The 18669-nt window shown below is 37.0% G+C and overlaps 1 protein-coding gene across 1 annotated transcript in view; it reads left to right on the top strand.

Moving 5' to 3' along the window:
* LOC117340761 (alpha-1A adrenergic receptor-like) overlaps window positions 1-18669 on the top strand; it is a 46915-nt gene that overhangs the window by 27912 nt on the left and 334 nt on the right. The window lies entirely within an intron of this gene.

Genomic DNA, 18669 nt, shown 5'->3' with positions numbered 1-18669 from the left:
AATGTCACGTGGAAATAGTTCCTCTCCAGAACTGTTAGTAATGTGTGGGGAACAATAGTTACCTATAAAATGTCACGTGGAAATAGTTCCTCTCCAGAACTGTTAGTAATGTGTGGGGAACAATAGTTACCTGTAAAATGTCACGTGGAAATAGTTCCTCTCCAGAACTGTTAGTAATGTGTGGGGAACAATAGTTACCTATAAAATGTCACGTGGAAATAGTTCCTCTCCAGAACTGTTAGTAATGTGTGGGGAACAATAGTTACCTGTAAAATGTCACGTGGAAATAGTTCCTCTCCAGAACTGTTAGTAATGTGTGGGGAACAATAGTTACCTATAAAATGTCACGTGGAAATAGTTCCTCTCCAGAACTGTTAGTAATGTGTGGGGAACAATAGTTACCTGTAAAATGTCACGTGGAAATAGTTCCTCTCCAGAACTGTTAGTAATGTGTGGGGAACAATAGTTACCTGTAAAATGTCACGTGGAAATAGTTCCTCTCCAGAACTGTTAGTAATGTGTGGGGAACAATAGTTACATGTAAAAATGTCACGTGGAAATAGTTCCTCTCCAGAACTGTTAGTAATGTGTGGGGAACAATAGTTACCTATAAATTGTCACGTGGAAATAGTTCCTGTCCAGAACTGTTAGTTATGTGTGGGGAACAATAGTTACCTATAAAATGTCACGTGGATATAGTTCCTCTCCAGAACTGTTAGTAATGTGTGGGGAACAATAGTTACCTATAAAATGTCACGTGGATATAGTTCCTCTCCAGAACTGTTAGTAATGTGTGGGGAACAATAGTCACCTGTAAAATGTCACGTGAAAGTAGTTCCTCTCCAGCAATGTGTGGGGAACAATAGTTACCTATAAAATGTCACGTGGAAATAGTTCCTCTCCAGAACTGTTAGTAATGTGTGGGGAACAATAGTTACCTATAAAATGTCACGTGGATATAGTTCCTCTCCAGAACTGTTAGTAATGTGTGGGGAACAATAGTCACCTGTAAAATGGCACGTGAAAGTAGTTCCTCTCCAGCAATGTGTGGGGAACAATAGTAACCTATAAAATGTCACGTGGAAATAGTTCCTCTCCAGAACTGTTAGTAATGTGTGGGGAACAATAGTTACCTGTAAAATGTCACGTGGATATAGTTCCTCTCCAGTAATGTGTGGGGAACAATAGTTACATGTAAAAATGTCACGTTGAAATAGTTCCTCTCCAGAACTGTTAGTAATGTGTGGGGAACAATAGTTACCTGTAAAATGTCACGTGGAAATAGTTCCTCTCCAGTAATGTGTGGGGAACAATAGTTACCTATAAATTGTCACGTGGAAATAGTTCCTGTCCAGAACTGTTAGTTATGTGTGGGGAACAATAGTTACCTATAAAATGTCACGTGGAAATAGTTCCTCTCCAGTAATATGTGGGGAACAATAGTTACCTATAAAATGTCACGTGGAAATAGTTCCTCTCCAGAACTGTTAGTAATGTGTGGGGAACAATAGTTACCTGTAAAATGTCACGTGGAAATAGTTCCTCTCCAGTAATGTTTGGCGAACAATAGTTACCTGTACAAATGTCACGTGGAAATAGTTTCTCTCCAGAACTGTTAGTAATGTGTGGGGAACAATAGTTACCTGTAAAAATGTCAAGTGGAAATAGTTCCTCTCCAGTAATGTTAGTAATGTGTGGGGATCAATAGTTACCTATAAAATGTCACGTGGAAATAGTTCCTCTCCAGAACTATGAGTAATGTGTGGGGAACAATAGTTACCTATAAAATGTCACGTGGAAATAGTTCCTCTCCAGAACTGTTAGTAATGTGTGGGGAACAATAAGTACCTGTAAAATGTCACGTGGAAATAGTTACTCTCTAGAACTGTTAGTAATTTCTGGGGAACAATAGTTACCTATCAATTGTCACGTGGAAATAGTTCCTCTCCAGCACTGTTAGTAATGTGAGGGGAACAATAGTTACCTATCAATTGTCACGTGGAAATAGTTCCTCTCCAGCACTGTTAGTAATGTGTGGGGAGCAATAGTTACCTAAAAAATTGTCACGTGGAAATAGTTTCCTCCAGAACTGTTAGTAATGTATGGGGAACAATAGTTACCTATAAAATGTCACGTGGAAATAGTTCCTCTCCAGAACTGTTAGTAATGTTTGGCGAACAATAGTTACCTATAAAATGTCACGTGGAAATAGTTCCTCTCCAGAACTGTTAGTAATGTGTGGGGAACAATAGTTACCTGTAAAATGTCACGTGGAAATAGTTCCTCTCCAGCAATGTGTGGGGAACAATAGTTACCTATAAAATGTCACGTGGAAATAGTTCCTCTCCAGAACTGTTAGTAATGTGTGGGGAACAATAGTTACCTGTAAAATGTCACGTGGAAATAGTTCCTCTCCAGTAATGTGTGGGGAACAATAGTTACCTATAAAATGTCACGTGGAAATAGTTCCTCTCCAGAACTGTTAGTAATGTGTGGGGAACAATAGTTACCTGTAAAATGTCACGTGGAAATAGTTCCTCTCCAGCACTGTTAGTAATGTGTGGGGAACAATAGTTACCTATAAAATGTCACGTGGAAATAGTTCCTCTCCAGAACTGTTAGTAATGTGTGGGGAACAATAGTTACCTGTAAAAATGTCACGTGGAAATAGTTCCTCTCCAGAACTGTTAGTAATGTGTGGGGAACAATAGTTACATGTAAAATGTCACGTGGAAATAGTTCCTCTCCAGAACTGTTAGTAATGTGTGGGGAACAATAGTTACCTATAAATGTCACGTGGAAATAGTTCCTCTCCAGAACTGTTAGTAATGTGTGGGGAACAATAGTTACCTAAAAAATTGTCACGTGGAAATAGTTTCCTCCAGAACTGTTAGTAATGTGTGGGGAACAATAGTTACCTATAAAATGTCACGTGGAAATAGTTCCTCTCCAGAACTGTTAGTAATGTGTGGGGAACAATAGTTACCTATAAAATGTCACGTGGAAATAGTTCCTCTCCAGAACTGTTAGTAATGTGTGGGGAACAATAGTTACCTGTAAAATGTCACGTGGAAATAGTTCCTCTCCAGACTGTTAGTAATGTGGGGAACAATAGTTACCTATAAAATGTCACGTGGAAATAGTTCCTCTCCAGAACTGTTAGTAATGTGTGGGGAACAATAGTTACCTGTAAAATGTCACGTGGAAATAGTTCCTCTCCAGAACTGTTAGTAATGTGTGGGGAACAATAGTTACCTATAAAATGTCACGTGGAAATAGTTCCTCTCCAGAACTGTTAGTTATGTGTGGGGAACAATAGTTACCTGTAAAATGTCACGTGGAAATAGTTCCTCTCCAGAACTGTTAGTAATGTGTGGGGAACAATAGTTACCTGTAAAATGTCACGTGGAAATAGTTCCTCTCCAGAACTGTTAGTAATGTGTGGGGAACAATAGTTACCTATAAAATGTCACGTGGAAATAGTTCCTCTCCAGTAATGTGTGGGGAACAATAGTTACCTGTAAAATGTCACGTGGAAATAGTTCCTCTCCAGAACTGTTAGTAATGTGTGGGGAACAATAGTTACCTATAAAATGTCACGTGGAAATAGTTCCTCTCCAGAACTGTTAGTAATGTGTGGGGAACAATAGTTACCTATAAAATGTCACGTGGAAATAGTTCCTCTCCAGAACTGTTAGTAATGTGTGGGGAACAATAGTTACCTATAAAATGTCACGTGGAAATAGTTCCTCTCCAGAACTGTTAGTAATGTGTGGGGAACAATAGTTACCTGTAAAATGTCACGTGGAAATAGTTCCTCTCCAGAACTGTTAGTAATGTGTGGGGAACAATAGTTACCTATAAAATGTCACGTGGAAATAGTTCCTCTCCAGAACTGTTAGTAATGTGTGGGGAACAATAGTTACCTATAAAATGTCACGTGGAAATAGTTCCTCTCCAGAACTGTTAGTAATGTGTGGGGAACAATAGTTACCTATAAAATGTCACGTGGAAATAGTTCCTCTCCAGAACTGTTAGTAATGTGTGGGGAACAATAGTTACCTATAAAATGTCACGTGGAAATAGTTCCTCTCCAGAACTGTTAGTAATGTGTGGGGAACAATAGTTACCTGTAAAATGTCACGTTGAAATAGTTCCTCTCCAGAACTGTTAGTAATGTGTGGGGAACAATATTTACCTAGTAAAATGTCACGTGGAAATAGTTTCCTCTCCAGAACTGTTAGTAATGTGTGGGGAACATAGTTACCTGTAAAAATGTCACGTGGAAATAGTTCCTCTCCAGCACTGTTAGTAATGTGTGGGGAGCAATAGTTACCTAAACAATTTTCACGTGGAAATAGTTTCCTGTCCAGAACTGTTAGTAATGTGTGGGGAACAATAGTTACCTGTAAAAATTGTCACGTGGAAATAGTTCCTCTCCAGAACATGTTAGTAATGTTGGGGAACAATAGTTACCTATAAAATGTCTACGTGGATAATAGTTCCTCTCCAGAACTGTTAGTAATGTGTGGGGAACAATAGTACCTAGTAAAATGTCACGTGAAATAGTTCCTCTCCAGAACTGTTAGTAATGTGTGGGGAACAATAGTTACCTGTAAAATGTCACGTGGAAATAGTTCCTTCTTACCCAGTAATGTGTGGGGAACAATAGTTACCTATAAAATGTCACGTGGAAATAGTTCCTCTCCAGAACTGTTAGTAATGTGTGGGGAACAATAGTTACCTATAAAATGTCACGTGGAAATAGTTCCTCTCCAGAACTGTTAGTAATGTGTGGGGAACAATAGTTACCTGTAAAATGTCACGTGGAAATAGTTCCTCTCCAGAACTGTTAGTAATGTTGGGGAACAATAGTTACCTATAAATTGTCACGTGGAAATAGTTCCTCTCCAGCACTGTTAGTAATGTGTGGGGAACAATAGTTACCTATAAAATGTCACGTGGAAATAGTTCCTCTCCAGAACTGTTAGTATGTGTGGGGAACAATAGTTACCTATAAATTGTCACGTGGAAATAGTTCCTCTCCAGCACTGTTAGTAATGTGTGGGGAACAATAGTTACCTGTAAAATGTCACGTGGAAATAGTTCCTCTCCAGAACTGTTAGTAATGTGTGGGGAACAATAGTTACCTATAAAATGTCACGTGGAAATAGTTCCTCTCCAGAACTGTTAGGATGTGTGGGAACAATAGTTACCTATAAAATGTCACGTGGAAATAGTTCCTCTCCAGAACTGTTAGTAATGTGTGGGGAACAATAGTTACCTGTAAAATTGTCACGTGGAAATAGTTCCTCTCCAGTAATGTGTGGGGAGCAATAGTTACCTAAAAAATTGTCACGTGGAAATAGTTTCCTCCAGAACTGTTAGTAATGTATGGGGAACAATAGTTACCTATAAAATGTCTCGTGGAAATAGTTCCTCTCAGAACTGTTAGTAATGTGTGGGGAACAATAGTTACCTTAAAAATGTCACGTGGAAATAGTTCCTCTCCAGAACTGTTAGTAATGTGTGGGGAACAATAGTTACCTGTAAAAATGTCACGTGGAAATAGTTCCTCTCCAGAACTGTTAGTAATTGTGGGGAACAATAGTTACCTATAAAATGTCACGTGGAAAATAGTTCCTGTCCAGACTGTTAGTAATGTGTGGGGAACAATAGTTACCTATAAAATGTCACGTGGAAATAGTTCCTCTCCAGACTGTTAGTAATGTAATGTGTGGGGAACAATAGTTACCTATAAATTGTCACGTGGAAATAGTTCCTCTCCAGCACTGTTAGTAATGTGTGGGGAACAATAGTTACCTATAAAATGTCACGTGGAAATAGTTCCTCTCCAGAACTGTTAGTAATGTGTGGGGAACAATAGTTACCTATAAAATGTCACGTGGAAATAGTTCCTCTCCAGAACTGTTAGTAATGTGTGGGGAACAATAGTTACCTATAAATGTCACGTGGAAATAGTTCCTCTCCAGAACTGTTAGTAATGTGTGGGGAACAATAGTTACCTATAAAATTGTCACGTGGAAATAGTTCCTCTCCAGAACTGTTAGTAATGTGTGGGGAACAATAGTTACCTGTAAAATGTCACGTGGAAATAGTTCCTCTCCAGAACTGTTAGTAATGTGTGGGGAACAATAGTTACCTATAAAATGTCACGTGGAAATAGTTCCTCTCCAGAACTGTTAGTAATGTGTGGGGAACAATAGTTACCTGTAAAATGTCACGTGGAAATAGTTCCTCTCCAGAACTGTGTGGGGGGAACAATAGTTACCTGTAAAATGTCACGTGGAAATAGTTCCTCTCCAGAACTGTTAGTAATGTGTGGGGAACAATAGTTACCTATAAAATGTCACGTGGAAATAGTTCCTCTCCAGAACTGTTAGTAATGTGTGGGGAACAATAGTTACCTGTAAAATGTCACGTGGAAATAGTTCCTCTCCAGAACTGTTAGTAATGTATGGGGAACAATAGTTACCTAGTAAAATGTCACGTGGAAATAGTTCCTCTCCAGAACTGTTAGTAATGTGTGGGAACAATAGTTACCTGTAAAATGTCACGTGGAAATAGTTCCTCTCCAGAACTGTTAGTAATGTGTGGGGAACAATAGTTACCTATAAAATGTCACGTGGAAATAGTTCCTCTCCAGAACTGTTAGTAATGTGTGGGGAACAATAGTTACCTATAAAATGTCACGTGGAAATAGTTCCTCTCCAGAACTGTTAGTAAATGTGTGGGGAACAATAGTTACCTATAAAATGTCACGTGGAAATAGTTCCTCTCCAGAACTGTTAGTAATGTGTGGGGAACAATAGTTACCTGTAAAATGTCACGTGGAAATAGTTCCTCTCCAGAACTGTTAGTAATGTGTGGGGAACAATAGTTACCTATAAAATGTCACGTGGAAATAGTTCCTCTCCAGAACTGTTAGTAATGTGTGGGGAACAATAGTTATCTATTAAAATGTCACGTGGAAATAGTTCCTCTCCAGTAATGTGTGGGGAACAATAGTTACCTATAAAATGTCACGTGGAAATAGTTCCTCTCCAGAACTGTTAGTAATGTGTGGGGAACAATAGTTACCTATAAAATGTCACGTGGAAATAGTTCCTCTCCAGAACTGTTAGTAATGTGTGGGGAACAATAGTTACCTGTAAAATGTCACGTGGAAATAGTTCCTCTCCAGAACTGTTAGTATGTGTGGGGAACAATAGTTACCTATAAAATGTCACGTGGAAATAGTTCCTCTCCAGAACTGTTAGTAATGTGTGGGGAACAATAGTTACCTATAAAATGTCACGTGGATATAGTTCCTCTCCAGAACTGTTAGTAATGTGTGGGGAACAATAGTTACCTGTAAAATGTCACGTGGAAATAGTTCCTCTCCAGAACTGTTAGTAATGTGTGGGGAACAATAGTTACCTGTAAAATGTCACGTGGAAATAGTTCCTCTCCAGAACTGTTAGTAATGTGTGGGGAACAATAGTTACCTATAAAATGTCACGTGGAAATAGTTCCTCTCCAGAACTGTTAGTAATGTGTGGGGAACAATAGTTACCTATAAAATGTCACGTGGAAATAGTTCCTCTCCAACTGTAGTATGTGTGGGGAACAATAGTTACCTATAAAATGTCACGTGGAAATAGTTCCTCTCCAGAACTGTTAGTAATGTGTGGGGAACAATAGTTACCTGTAAAATGTCACGTGGAAATAGTTCCTCTCCAGTAATGTGTGGGGAACAATAGTTACCTATAAATTGTCACGTGGAAATAGTTCCTCTCCAGAACTGTTAGTAATGTGTGGGGAACAATAGTTACCTGTAAAATGTCACGTGGAAATAGTTCCTCTCCAGAACTGTTAGTAATGTGTGGGGAACAATAGTTATCTATTAAATTGTCACGTGGAAATAGTTCCTCTCCAGAACTGTTAGTAATGTGTGGGGAACAATAGTTACCTATAAAATGTCACGTGGAAATAGTTCCTCTCCAGAACTGTTAGTAATGTGTGGGGAACAATAGTTACCTGTAAAAATGTCACGTGGAAATAGTTCCTCTCCAGAACTGTTAGTATGTGTGGGGAACAATAGTTACCTGTAAAAATGTCACGTGGAAATAGTTCCTCTCCAGAACTGTTAGTAATGTGTGGGGAACAATAGTTACCTATAAAATGTCACGTGGAAATAGTTCCTCTCCAGAACTGTTAGTTATGTGTGGGGAACAATAGTTACCTATAAAATGTCACGTGGAAATAGTTCCTCTCCAGAACTGTTAGTAATGTGTGGGGAACAATAGTTACCTATAAAATGTCACGTGGAAATAGTTCCTCTCCAGAACTGTTAGTAATGTGTGGGGAACAATAGTTACCTGTAAAATGTCACGTGGAAATAGTTCCTCCAGAACTGTTAGTAATGTGTGGGGAACAATAGTTACCTGTAAAAATGTCACGTGGAAATAGTTCCTCTCCAGAACTGTTAGTAATGTGTGGGGAACAATAGTTACCTATAAAATGTCACGTGGAAATAGTTCCTCTCCAGAACTGTTAGTATGTGTGGGGAACAATAGTTACCTGTAAAATGTCACGTGGAAATAGTTCCTCTCCAGAACTGTTAGTAATGTGTGGGGAACAATAGTTACCTGTAAAAATGTCACGTGGAAATAGTTCCTCTCCAGAACTGTTAGTAATGTGTGGGGAACAATAGTTACCTATAAAATGTCACGTGGAAATAGTTCCTCTCCAGAACTGTTAGTAATGTGTGGGGAACAATAGTTACCTGTAAAAATGTCACGTGGAAATAGTTCCTCTCCAGAACTGTTAGTAATGTGTGGGGAACAATAGTTACCTATAAAATGTCACGTGGAAATAGTTCCTCTCCAGAACTGTTAGTAATGTGTGGGGAACAATAGTTACCTATAAAATGTCACGTGGAAATAGTTTTTTCAGAACTGTGAATGTTGGGGAACGAACATTATAAAAATTTTCAAGTGGAAATAGTTCCTTTCCAAAACTGTTAGTAATGTGTGGGGATTAGAAAATGTACCTGTAAAAATGTCACGTGATATTTTTGAACAGTTTAATGTGGGGAACAATAGTATCCTAAAAGTGTGGGAACTATATTCTCTCCAAATGTAGTTAATTTTGGGAACAATAGTAAGAAAATGTCACTGTGAAATAGTTCTTCAGTCTTGGGGGGGACAATAGTACCTTAAATGTCACGTGGAAATTCCTCTCCAGAATGTTAGTAATGTGTGGGGAACAATAGTCCTTAAAATTCACTGGAAAAGTTTCCTCTCCACGTTAGATGTGGGGGAACAATAGTACCTATAAATGTCACGTGGAAAAGTTCCTTGTCAAGGGATATGTGTGGGAAAATATGTACCTATATAAATGTACGTGGATAAAGTTCCTCTCCAGAACTGTTAGTAATGTTGTTGGGAACAATAGTTACCTGTAAAATGTCACGTGGAAATAGTTCCTCTCCAGAACTGTTAGTAATGTGTGGGGAACAATAGTTACCTATAAAATGTCACGTGGAAATAGTTCCTCTCCAGAACTGTTAGTAATGTGTGGGGAACAATAGTTACCTGTAAAATGTCACGTGGAAATAGTTCCTCTCCAGTAATGTGTGGGGAACAATAGTTACCTATAAATTGTCACGTGGAAATAGTTCCTCTCCAGAACTGTTAGTAATGTGTGGGGAACAATAGTTACCTATAAATTGTCACGTGGAAATAGTTCCTCTCCAGTAATGTGTGGGGAACAATAGTTACCTATAAATGTCACGTGGAAATAGTTCCTCTCCAGAACTGTTAGTAATGTGTGGGGAACAATAGTTACCTGTAAAATGTCACGTGGAAATAGTTCCTCTCCAGTAATGTGTGGGGAACAATAGTTACATGTAAAATGTCACGTGGAAATAGTTCCTCTCCAGCACTGGTAGTAATGTGTGGGGAACAATAGTTACCTGTAAAATGTCACGTGGAAATAGTTCCTCTCCAGAACTGTTAGTAATGTGTGGGGAACAATAGTTCCCTAAAAAATGTCAGTGGAAAAATTTTCCTCCAGTTTTAGGTGGGGACAATTTTAAACTAAAATAAAATTTTTTAAGACTTTTGGGGAAATTTTTTTGGGAAATGTTTTAATTATTGTGGGGACATAGTTCCTTGTAGGGGGTTTTAAATTATGTGGGAAATAGTCCTAAAGGAGGAAAAATAGTCCCGAAATGGGAATTTTTAAAAAGCCTAAATGTCCTAAATTTTAGAATTGGGGGAACAAAATAAAGTCACGTGAAATTCCTCTCCAGAATTGAATGTTGGGAAAGTACTTAAAATTCTAATGTTAAAGGGAAATGTGGGGAAAAGTACTTAAAATTTTCCGGGAAATTTACAATTTTTAAATTTTAAAATTCCGAAAATTTGGGAAATTATTTAAAATTTAATTAGGGCCAAAATGGGGGAAAAACAAATTCAGTGGAAAATTTCAAATTGGAAATTTTCCAAATTTTTTTGGGCTTAGTTTAGGCAGCTTTTCCCAGGAATGTTAAAGGGGGGGGGAAAATTAAAATTGTCCGGAAATATTTTCCCCTAATATGTGGGGACAATATTTCTAAAATTTACTGGAAAGTTCCTCCAGAATGTAAATGTGGGAAAGTACTTAAATTTCGGAAATGTCCTCTCCGAATTTTTTGGGAACAAAGTACCTTAAACACGTGGAAATAGTTCTTCAAATTTTTGGGGGAAATATTTAAACATGGGGAAATTCTCCAAATGTGTAGTGGGGAAATAGTACCTATAATGTCAGGGAATAGTCCTCTCAGAATGTAATGGTGGGGAACAATATACTTAAATTCGTGGAATTTTTCCCCAAATTTAATTGTGGGAACATAGTTACTTAAAGAGGGGAATGTTCCTCCAGAAGTTGATGGGGAAAAATTTTTAAAAATTTCCTTGAATGGGGGGGAAATTTTAAAAACCTAATGTTTAGGGGAAGTTCCAAAATTCCGGAAATTTTTGGGGGAAATTTTAAAATGAAAAGGGAAATTCCTTCCAGAATGTTAAGTGTGGGAAAATTTATTAAAATGTACTAAATGTCCTCCGAATGTTTTTTTTTAAGTGTGGGAAAATTACAAAAAAAAGGGAATTTTTCCCAATGTTGTAAGGGGGGAAAAATTCCCAAAAGTAAGGGGGTTTAAATTTTTCCAAATATAAAATGTTTTAACAACCAAATTTAAAATTTTGTATTTTGGGAAAAGAACAAATATAATTGGGGTTTTAGTCCTTCCCAAGAGGGGGAACTTACTTAAATGGGAAAATTTAATGTTGGGGAATTTCCTTAAATTGGGAATAGTTTAAAATGTGGAATTTTTAAAAATTATAATTTTAAAGTTTGGGGGGGAAATAGTCTTAAATAGTGGAAAGTTCTTCCAAAGTAAGGGGGGAAAAAATAATTCCGGAATATTGTATGTGGGAACAAGTCTTAAAAATGGAATAGTTCTTCAAATGTTATAGTGGGGGGACAATTACTTAAAAAATGTCACGTGGAATCGTTCCTCTCCAGTAATGTTTAGTAATGTGTGAGGAACAATATTTACCTGTGAAAATGTCCACGTGGAAATAGTTCCTCTCCAGACCTATGAGTAATGTGTGGGGACAACCAATAGTTACCTATAAAATGTCACGGTGGATATAGTTCCTCTCCAGTAATGTGTGGGGAACAATAGTTACCTGTAAAAATGTCACGTGGAAATAGTTCCTCTCCAGAACTGTTAGTAAGGTGTGGGGAACAATAGTTACCTGTAAAATGTCACGTGGAAATAGTTCCTCTCCAGAACTATGAGTAATGTGTGGGGAACAATAGTTACCTATAAAATGTCACGTGGAAATAGTTCCTCTCCAGTAATGTGTGGGGAACAATAGTTACCTGTAAAATGTCACGTGGAAATAGTTCCTCTCCAGAACTGTTAGTACTGTGTGGGGAACAATAGTTACCTATAAAATGGCACGTTGAAATAGTTCCTCTCCAGAACTATGAGTTATGTGTGGGGAACAATAGTTACCTGTAAAATGTCACGTGGAAATAGTTCCTCTCCAGTAATGTGTGGGGATGAATATTTACCTATAAAATGTCACGTGGAAATAGTTCCTCTCCAGAACTGTTAGTAATGTGTGGGGAACAATAGTTACCTATAAAATTGTCACGTGGAAATAGTTCCTCTCCAGAACTATGAGTAATGTGTGGGGAACAATAGTTACCTATAAAATGTCACGTGGAAATAGTTCCTCTCCAGCACTGTTAGTAATGTGTGGGGAACAATAGTTACCTATAAAATGTCACGTGGAAATAGTTCCTCTCCAGCACTGTTAGTAATGTGTGGGGAACAATAGTTACATATAAAATGTCTCGTGGAAAATAGTTCATAATCTTTAACTTTACAGCTCCTATATCTAAATCCGGATTTAAATCTAAGTTAACATCCCCACAGATACTGTATCTATCAACTCATCTGTCATGTAATGTAGCTGCTATACTATCATAAAAAAAACTTGGTGTATCAATGTTTGGACCATACATTGTGACAAGAGTTATACCGGTATTGGAGCCTTCTATAATGATATATAGAGCCGAAGAAATTCCTGAAATATCCTCTCTTTTTTTGTGTGTACAAAGACATGGACATTAAACAGGACAAATGTAGACCGGTGAGTTACCTGTCAGTCAAGATTTGTTTTTGTTAAAGATCACTAACTCCGCTGACTTCGGAGAAAATTTCAAGAAAAGAATAGTAATATTAACATTTCACAAAACATGTTTTCAGCTAAAATTTATACTTGTAACTACTCATCTATTTGAGTAAATAGCTGACCTTTATTTTTATAATCATTAGTTGAAATAAGAATTGTATATGCTCTTAACTCTTAATATGATTTTTTTTAACTGTTGAGGTTAGGATGTTTTTGTTAACATTTACGTTTGTATATGTATTGTTTTATAATCAATAGAATAAGGTTGTCTAGATTAAACTTTTGGTATTTATTTACATATTTACTAAAGATAAATTCTTGCTTATCAAATCTTAAACTAAGGTTCTTATTTATAATATCAATTCTTAGACATTCAATCAGGTAGGATACATTATCACAGTCCCAAAGTATATGTGTTATTGTTTCGGGTTGTGTTTTGCAAAAGGAGCAGAGATTGCTGTTGGATTTGCCAATTTTGAAAAGGAAAGAGTAGGTAGTAAGAATTCTATGATTTATTCTGTATTGAAGCCAGTGAAGTTTAGAGTAAGTGGTAGTATTGAAAGGGGATATAAATTTTTTTCCGTGTATCATCATTAAAGTTAAAAATCTGGTTCCATTTTATTTGAGCTGTAGGTTTTACATTGTTTTTGCAAAGTTTTTTGTAAAAATCCTGAGCGCCTTCTTAGTTTCTAAGAATAAATTTGAGATTAAATGGTATAGCTGGTAATAAAATTGTATTTTCACCAAGAAATTCCTGAACTGAGTTTTTTAATCCTTGATAGATTAAGAAATTTGTTTGGATATTATCAATTTCCTTTTTACCTTAATTTCAAAATTGTTATTTATCAAAATTGCAACCCCTCTAGAAATATATTCGAAAGAACTATAATAAAAGTCATATCCCCACTGATTTCTGATATAAGTTTCATTTTTTCTGTGAAATGTGTGTCTTGCAAGCAATAAATAGTTTTTTTCGATTTTGAATAAGAGAACACATCCTTTGTCGCCGAGACCCTGACAATTAGCGGAGGATACAACCTCCATTGTTATTCTGAGAGCTATATATTTAACGTATATCTACAAGTACTACTATCAACTCAGAAATATCCATCAGCTAGCCCAGACAAAGAAGCAGGAGGGAAATAACGATAAGCAACACAACAAGATATAAAAGCGTCTCAATAAGGTCAAAATACCGTACAACTGTCAACTTAGGTGCTTTAAAATATGTTTCATGTTATACATCTTAATAGTACATAAGATATCTGGTATATGTTATATAACTTATATTATTACATTTTTACCAGTGAAATATCAAAAATTATTCATTCTATAAAAGTGATATCTGCGCACTCGTGAAAAATATCAAAATATTAGCCACACGAGTGAAATATATTTGGTATTACTGAAGACACTGTTAGATATCCTCTATTTGTATAGTATACGATATATCATGCGTCCTATAGAATATCTTATATCGCTTGATTAAAATATGGATCGACATTGCTCATTGATTAAATGTTAAGTTGGCTTGCCATATGGCCATATCCACTGCTGACTTACCAACAACCCAGGTCCAACCTCTCCAACAGATCAACAAAGACTTCACGCTAAAGTGTAGTGTGAAAGTTTGTTCCGGGTCAATGTTCCTCGTTTATGGACAACTTACAACCCCAACAACATTTGTTCTGTGTCAGAAACATCACGCCAAGGGACGCCCTTTACGTTTCGAACAAAAACGGAAACCTGCCTTGTGCTGCAAATCAAAGGCTTGCACTTCTATATCTGCATTAAACTAGAAGTGGTGTTTTAATTTCCTAAACGATGGTTTATGCTGTAAACGTCAATATTGTGTTTCTATGACATTACTTAGATTGTCATATCTCACTTTTTTGACACAGTTAGCAATTGATCGTATCTCAACTGAATACTTTGTGTCCTTGTCCTGAAGGGCGTAAGAATTGTACTTATTCGGAAGAGGCGACTAATTCTGAGATTATATTTGTTCTCTGTCATCTATTCTACTCCCTTTTCCCCTAATGTCTCCCTTGATACTGCCCATACTTGATCGTTCATCGTTGTAAAGAAAGCTTCTGGGTTTCCCCCTGCTCGAAATATACCAAAAACTTAACAAATAGTCTTTTCTACCCCTAGTTATCGATCAGCATTCTTGTGAACGGGATGACTAGTCAGTATGATGTGACCGGTTTGGTGTTATGCTGGGTGTCGGCAACAGGTGCTATCACAAGCAGGAAAACTTACCATACGCGTGCAGCTTTCACACGGGAAAGACAACCTTAAATGACATTGGCTATTGATAGGAAGATTAACAATACAGTCTCTGTTAATTATGAATCATAATTGTAAGCCCAGTTTTCTTAAGCCCATCCTCATTCCAGATTCTATATATCCCCTACACTACCACTGAAATTGAATTCCTAATTGCTGCATAAGTTCATCGAACTACATGTATTTCAAACACGCTTTCTGGGTTTTTTTCTTAATACTTCAATGTTTCCCTCTAGATGTAAAGATGGCTGGTCGGGAGGGACAATGGTAACAAATTTGCCTTTCACCTAGGTGACCGGAGTTCGATTCTCCAATCGTACGTGATAAGGTATGAGGGTCATCTATGGGTTTTCCCGAGTAAATTCTATTCGGTTTCCTTCCACAATAAGACTACTCGCGTGCTTCTATCCAGACCAACAAGCGTGATTAATTAAAGTTCATAGTTTGTTTCGCAATTGTTGTAAAATAGATAGTTTACTTTTCTTTTCTTTTTTTTTCGTCAGGGGTTCGTGTCCACTCTTCACTCAAATGTAGCTCGTGTTTACTCATCGTTTACAAAAATTGACGAATTTGCAGTGAAAACAATAGTTTCTAATGGAAATGCTCGATGCACGATCGACGCCACACCATCGAGAGGCCGCAGTTGCCAGGTACTGACCGAAGGCCGGTGGTTTTTCTCCAGGTACTGACCGTAGGCCGGTGGTTTTTCTCCAGGTACTGACCGAAGGCCGGTGGTTTTTCTCCAGGTACTGACCGTAGGCCGGTGGTTTTTCTCCAGGTACTGACCGTAGGCCGGTGGTTTTTCTCCAGGTACTGACCGTAGGCCGGTGGTTTTTCTCCTGGTACTGACCGTAGGCCGGTGGTTTTTCTCCAGGTACTGACCGTAGGCCGGTGGTTTTTCTCCTGGTACTCCGACTTTCCTCCACCTCCTAAACTTGACACGTCTTTAAATGACCCTGACTGTTAATAGGACGTTAAACAAAATAAACCAAACCATACCATTGCTGTCTGTAAATATACGTTTTATAATAGAGAAAGGTTTTGTTTAGCCATAGAAAATAAGAAAAGAAACATGTGTTCGTAAAATACACGACCCCCTGCTCGCGGAGAATCGCTCCTATTCGAAAATGTTGTCAGAATGTTACGGAAAACTACGGACTGTTCAAGTACAAATGTCGAATGGATATGTCTAGATTATATAATAACACATGCTCGCAACGATGTAAAGCCGATGTAATGAGTATTTTCAGCTTCTTACCTCATTTAATGTTTTCTGTACAGGTGGTCGCCATTTTGAGTTCGTAATACTCACCATCTTCAAAACTTGATTCCCCACTGTAATTGGGTAGATCGCGAATGAAATGTGGGAATTTGGTAGAAGAGACGCGAGAAGAAGTGATACATTTAAAAACAAACAAAAAACAAATCAAAAAAAGAATGATGTCGGAAATGTCGGAGCACTGCACAAAGGTGTTTGGACCAAACTCTCTAGACATTGAAGCAGTCGCCTGATTAGTAGTTCTTGATAAAGTTACTGACTATCCGCACCCAGATTTGTTTTTCTTGAGAAAGAATCACGATAAGTAAGAAAAATATATCCTAGATTCAATTGTTCTTTATACAAGTAAATAAAACCTAGATATCGATTTGCTGCAAAGTGCACAAGACGCTGAGGTCTATTAATTCAAATTAACATCGACGGGTTAACAACTTGGCCTGTCTCCTTCAATGTAAATGATCACCAGGGTATGTAGTGTGGCGTTAACAGGCTGTACCTCTGTAAAAGAGTAACAATCTGTGTTCTAAATGGTTACTATCACAGGAACCATTGCAGACAGTACTTTGTACCAGTACAATCAATACAGCTATAGTGACCTGGCAGTGTTTGTCAATCACAAAACAGCTAACAATACACTTATCTTACAGTAAACTCGACTCAATTTGGACTCGATGTTCTAGCCGTGCCTGTTGTCATTATTTAGTTAACCATGTAAGCATGTATTGTGTTAAGGTCTCTCTAACAACGCCTTAACAATGCCTCATATATTCTGTTTGTCTAAATAATACAATTTCATTTCATTTCAAAGTATTTTATTAACAATATATATATTGTACATACAAATATTTATGCATGCAAATACAATACCAATTAATGCGGACGTATAACTTATTTTTTTATAATAAAATAGAATATAGATGATATGTAATTAGATTTAATCTATGGAAATGTAATTCAAGTGAAGTAATCATAGATTCACCCTCGTTCCTAATCCTGATAATTGATTGTTTACTTGTAAATACACTGATTGAATCATACTATGGTGACGTCATGTTGTGATAAATTGGTTTGATTTTAGGGACGAACTCAACATTTGTAAATTGTAAATAATTTTTTTTTTAAATGTTGCAGTGCTTACCGTTATCTAACAGGACAACACAAAAGACGGACAAGTTAAACATTTTAATATAAATGTAGAACTTATAAAGGTAAACGCTAAAAAATTCACAATCCATTTGTACTCAAAGCTTGGTATCAATATGGAGTCCAATATTTCTTACAATATACAGTAGATGATGCTACACGCTGATAAATCTATACAGTTTTAGGTCAGGCTAATTACCCCAAACCTACTCGTAAAGTATTACCTCTCTACTGTCACAGATCCCCTGGGAGACCCAATATTCATCGTTATCACTCCCTTCCTTATCCCTATGTATCTAGGATAGTATCGCTCATAAAATGCATCTCCCATCGACTAAACCGTCACTGTAAATTTACCATTAGTCGTGTTATCTATGTTTGTGATAGGGATATAAATACATTATTGGAGACCGAGAAATGTGTCCTCTCCGACTCGAGGTTCGTAACGTAACTCATGAAAATAGACAACTGTTACATGTAGGAATAAATGCTTCTGATTAGGGTTGTTATGAAATAAATAACATTCTGAAATCGAAAATGTATCCTTTTCTAAAGATTATTCATACCTATACGGACATAAGTATAGATATGTTGAAGTAATATTAAAACAGGATACTATTAAAGAAGGTCGTAATTGCCTTCTTAACTGTAAAGAACAAAAAGCTGCCTGGCCCTGAATCAATGTTCTTATGTGATAGACGAGAAACAGTCCAACTATTACATCAGATCATCCCAACTTGCTGTTGTGGTAATTTTACTAATTGGCCGTTTAGCCTACAGCATTGTATGTTTATGATATGCTTCTGTACACGTTTTGTGTTGTTTTGACACATTTGATAACTACTGTCCATAACTGTCTATTGTATGTTCAAATATTGCTAGATTAATTCCATTTTATTTCGAAGGTGCTGATTTTAATTGATTGGAATTATTGTTTTTATTGCTGATTTTTTAATTCTTATTCATTCTTTGTTTGGCTGATGTTGCCGACGTGATAATGAGATAAAATTGTAAAATAAAAAAAAAAAGAAAGAAAGAAAGAAAGAAAGAAAGAAAGAAGACGACCAAAGGCTAATTAACAGTTTCAACACGATCCATTTGCACAAACTTCATACCAAAGTATCTAATAATGTATTCTAATCAGATTGACCCGTACAAAGACGTGTTTAACACATCTTCTTTTGGGAGATTGACCTTGCAGTA

Source organism: Pecten maximus, chromosome 13, assembly GCF_902652985.1.
Source record: "Pecten maximus chromosome 13, xPecMax1.1, whole genome shotgun sequence".
In the NCBI taxonomy this organism is placed as follows: Eukaryota; Metazoa; Mollusca; class Bivalvia; order Pectinida; family Pectinidae; genus Pecten; species Pecten maximus.
This window is presented reverse-complemented; position numbering and strand designations above follow the sequence as displayed.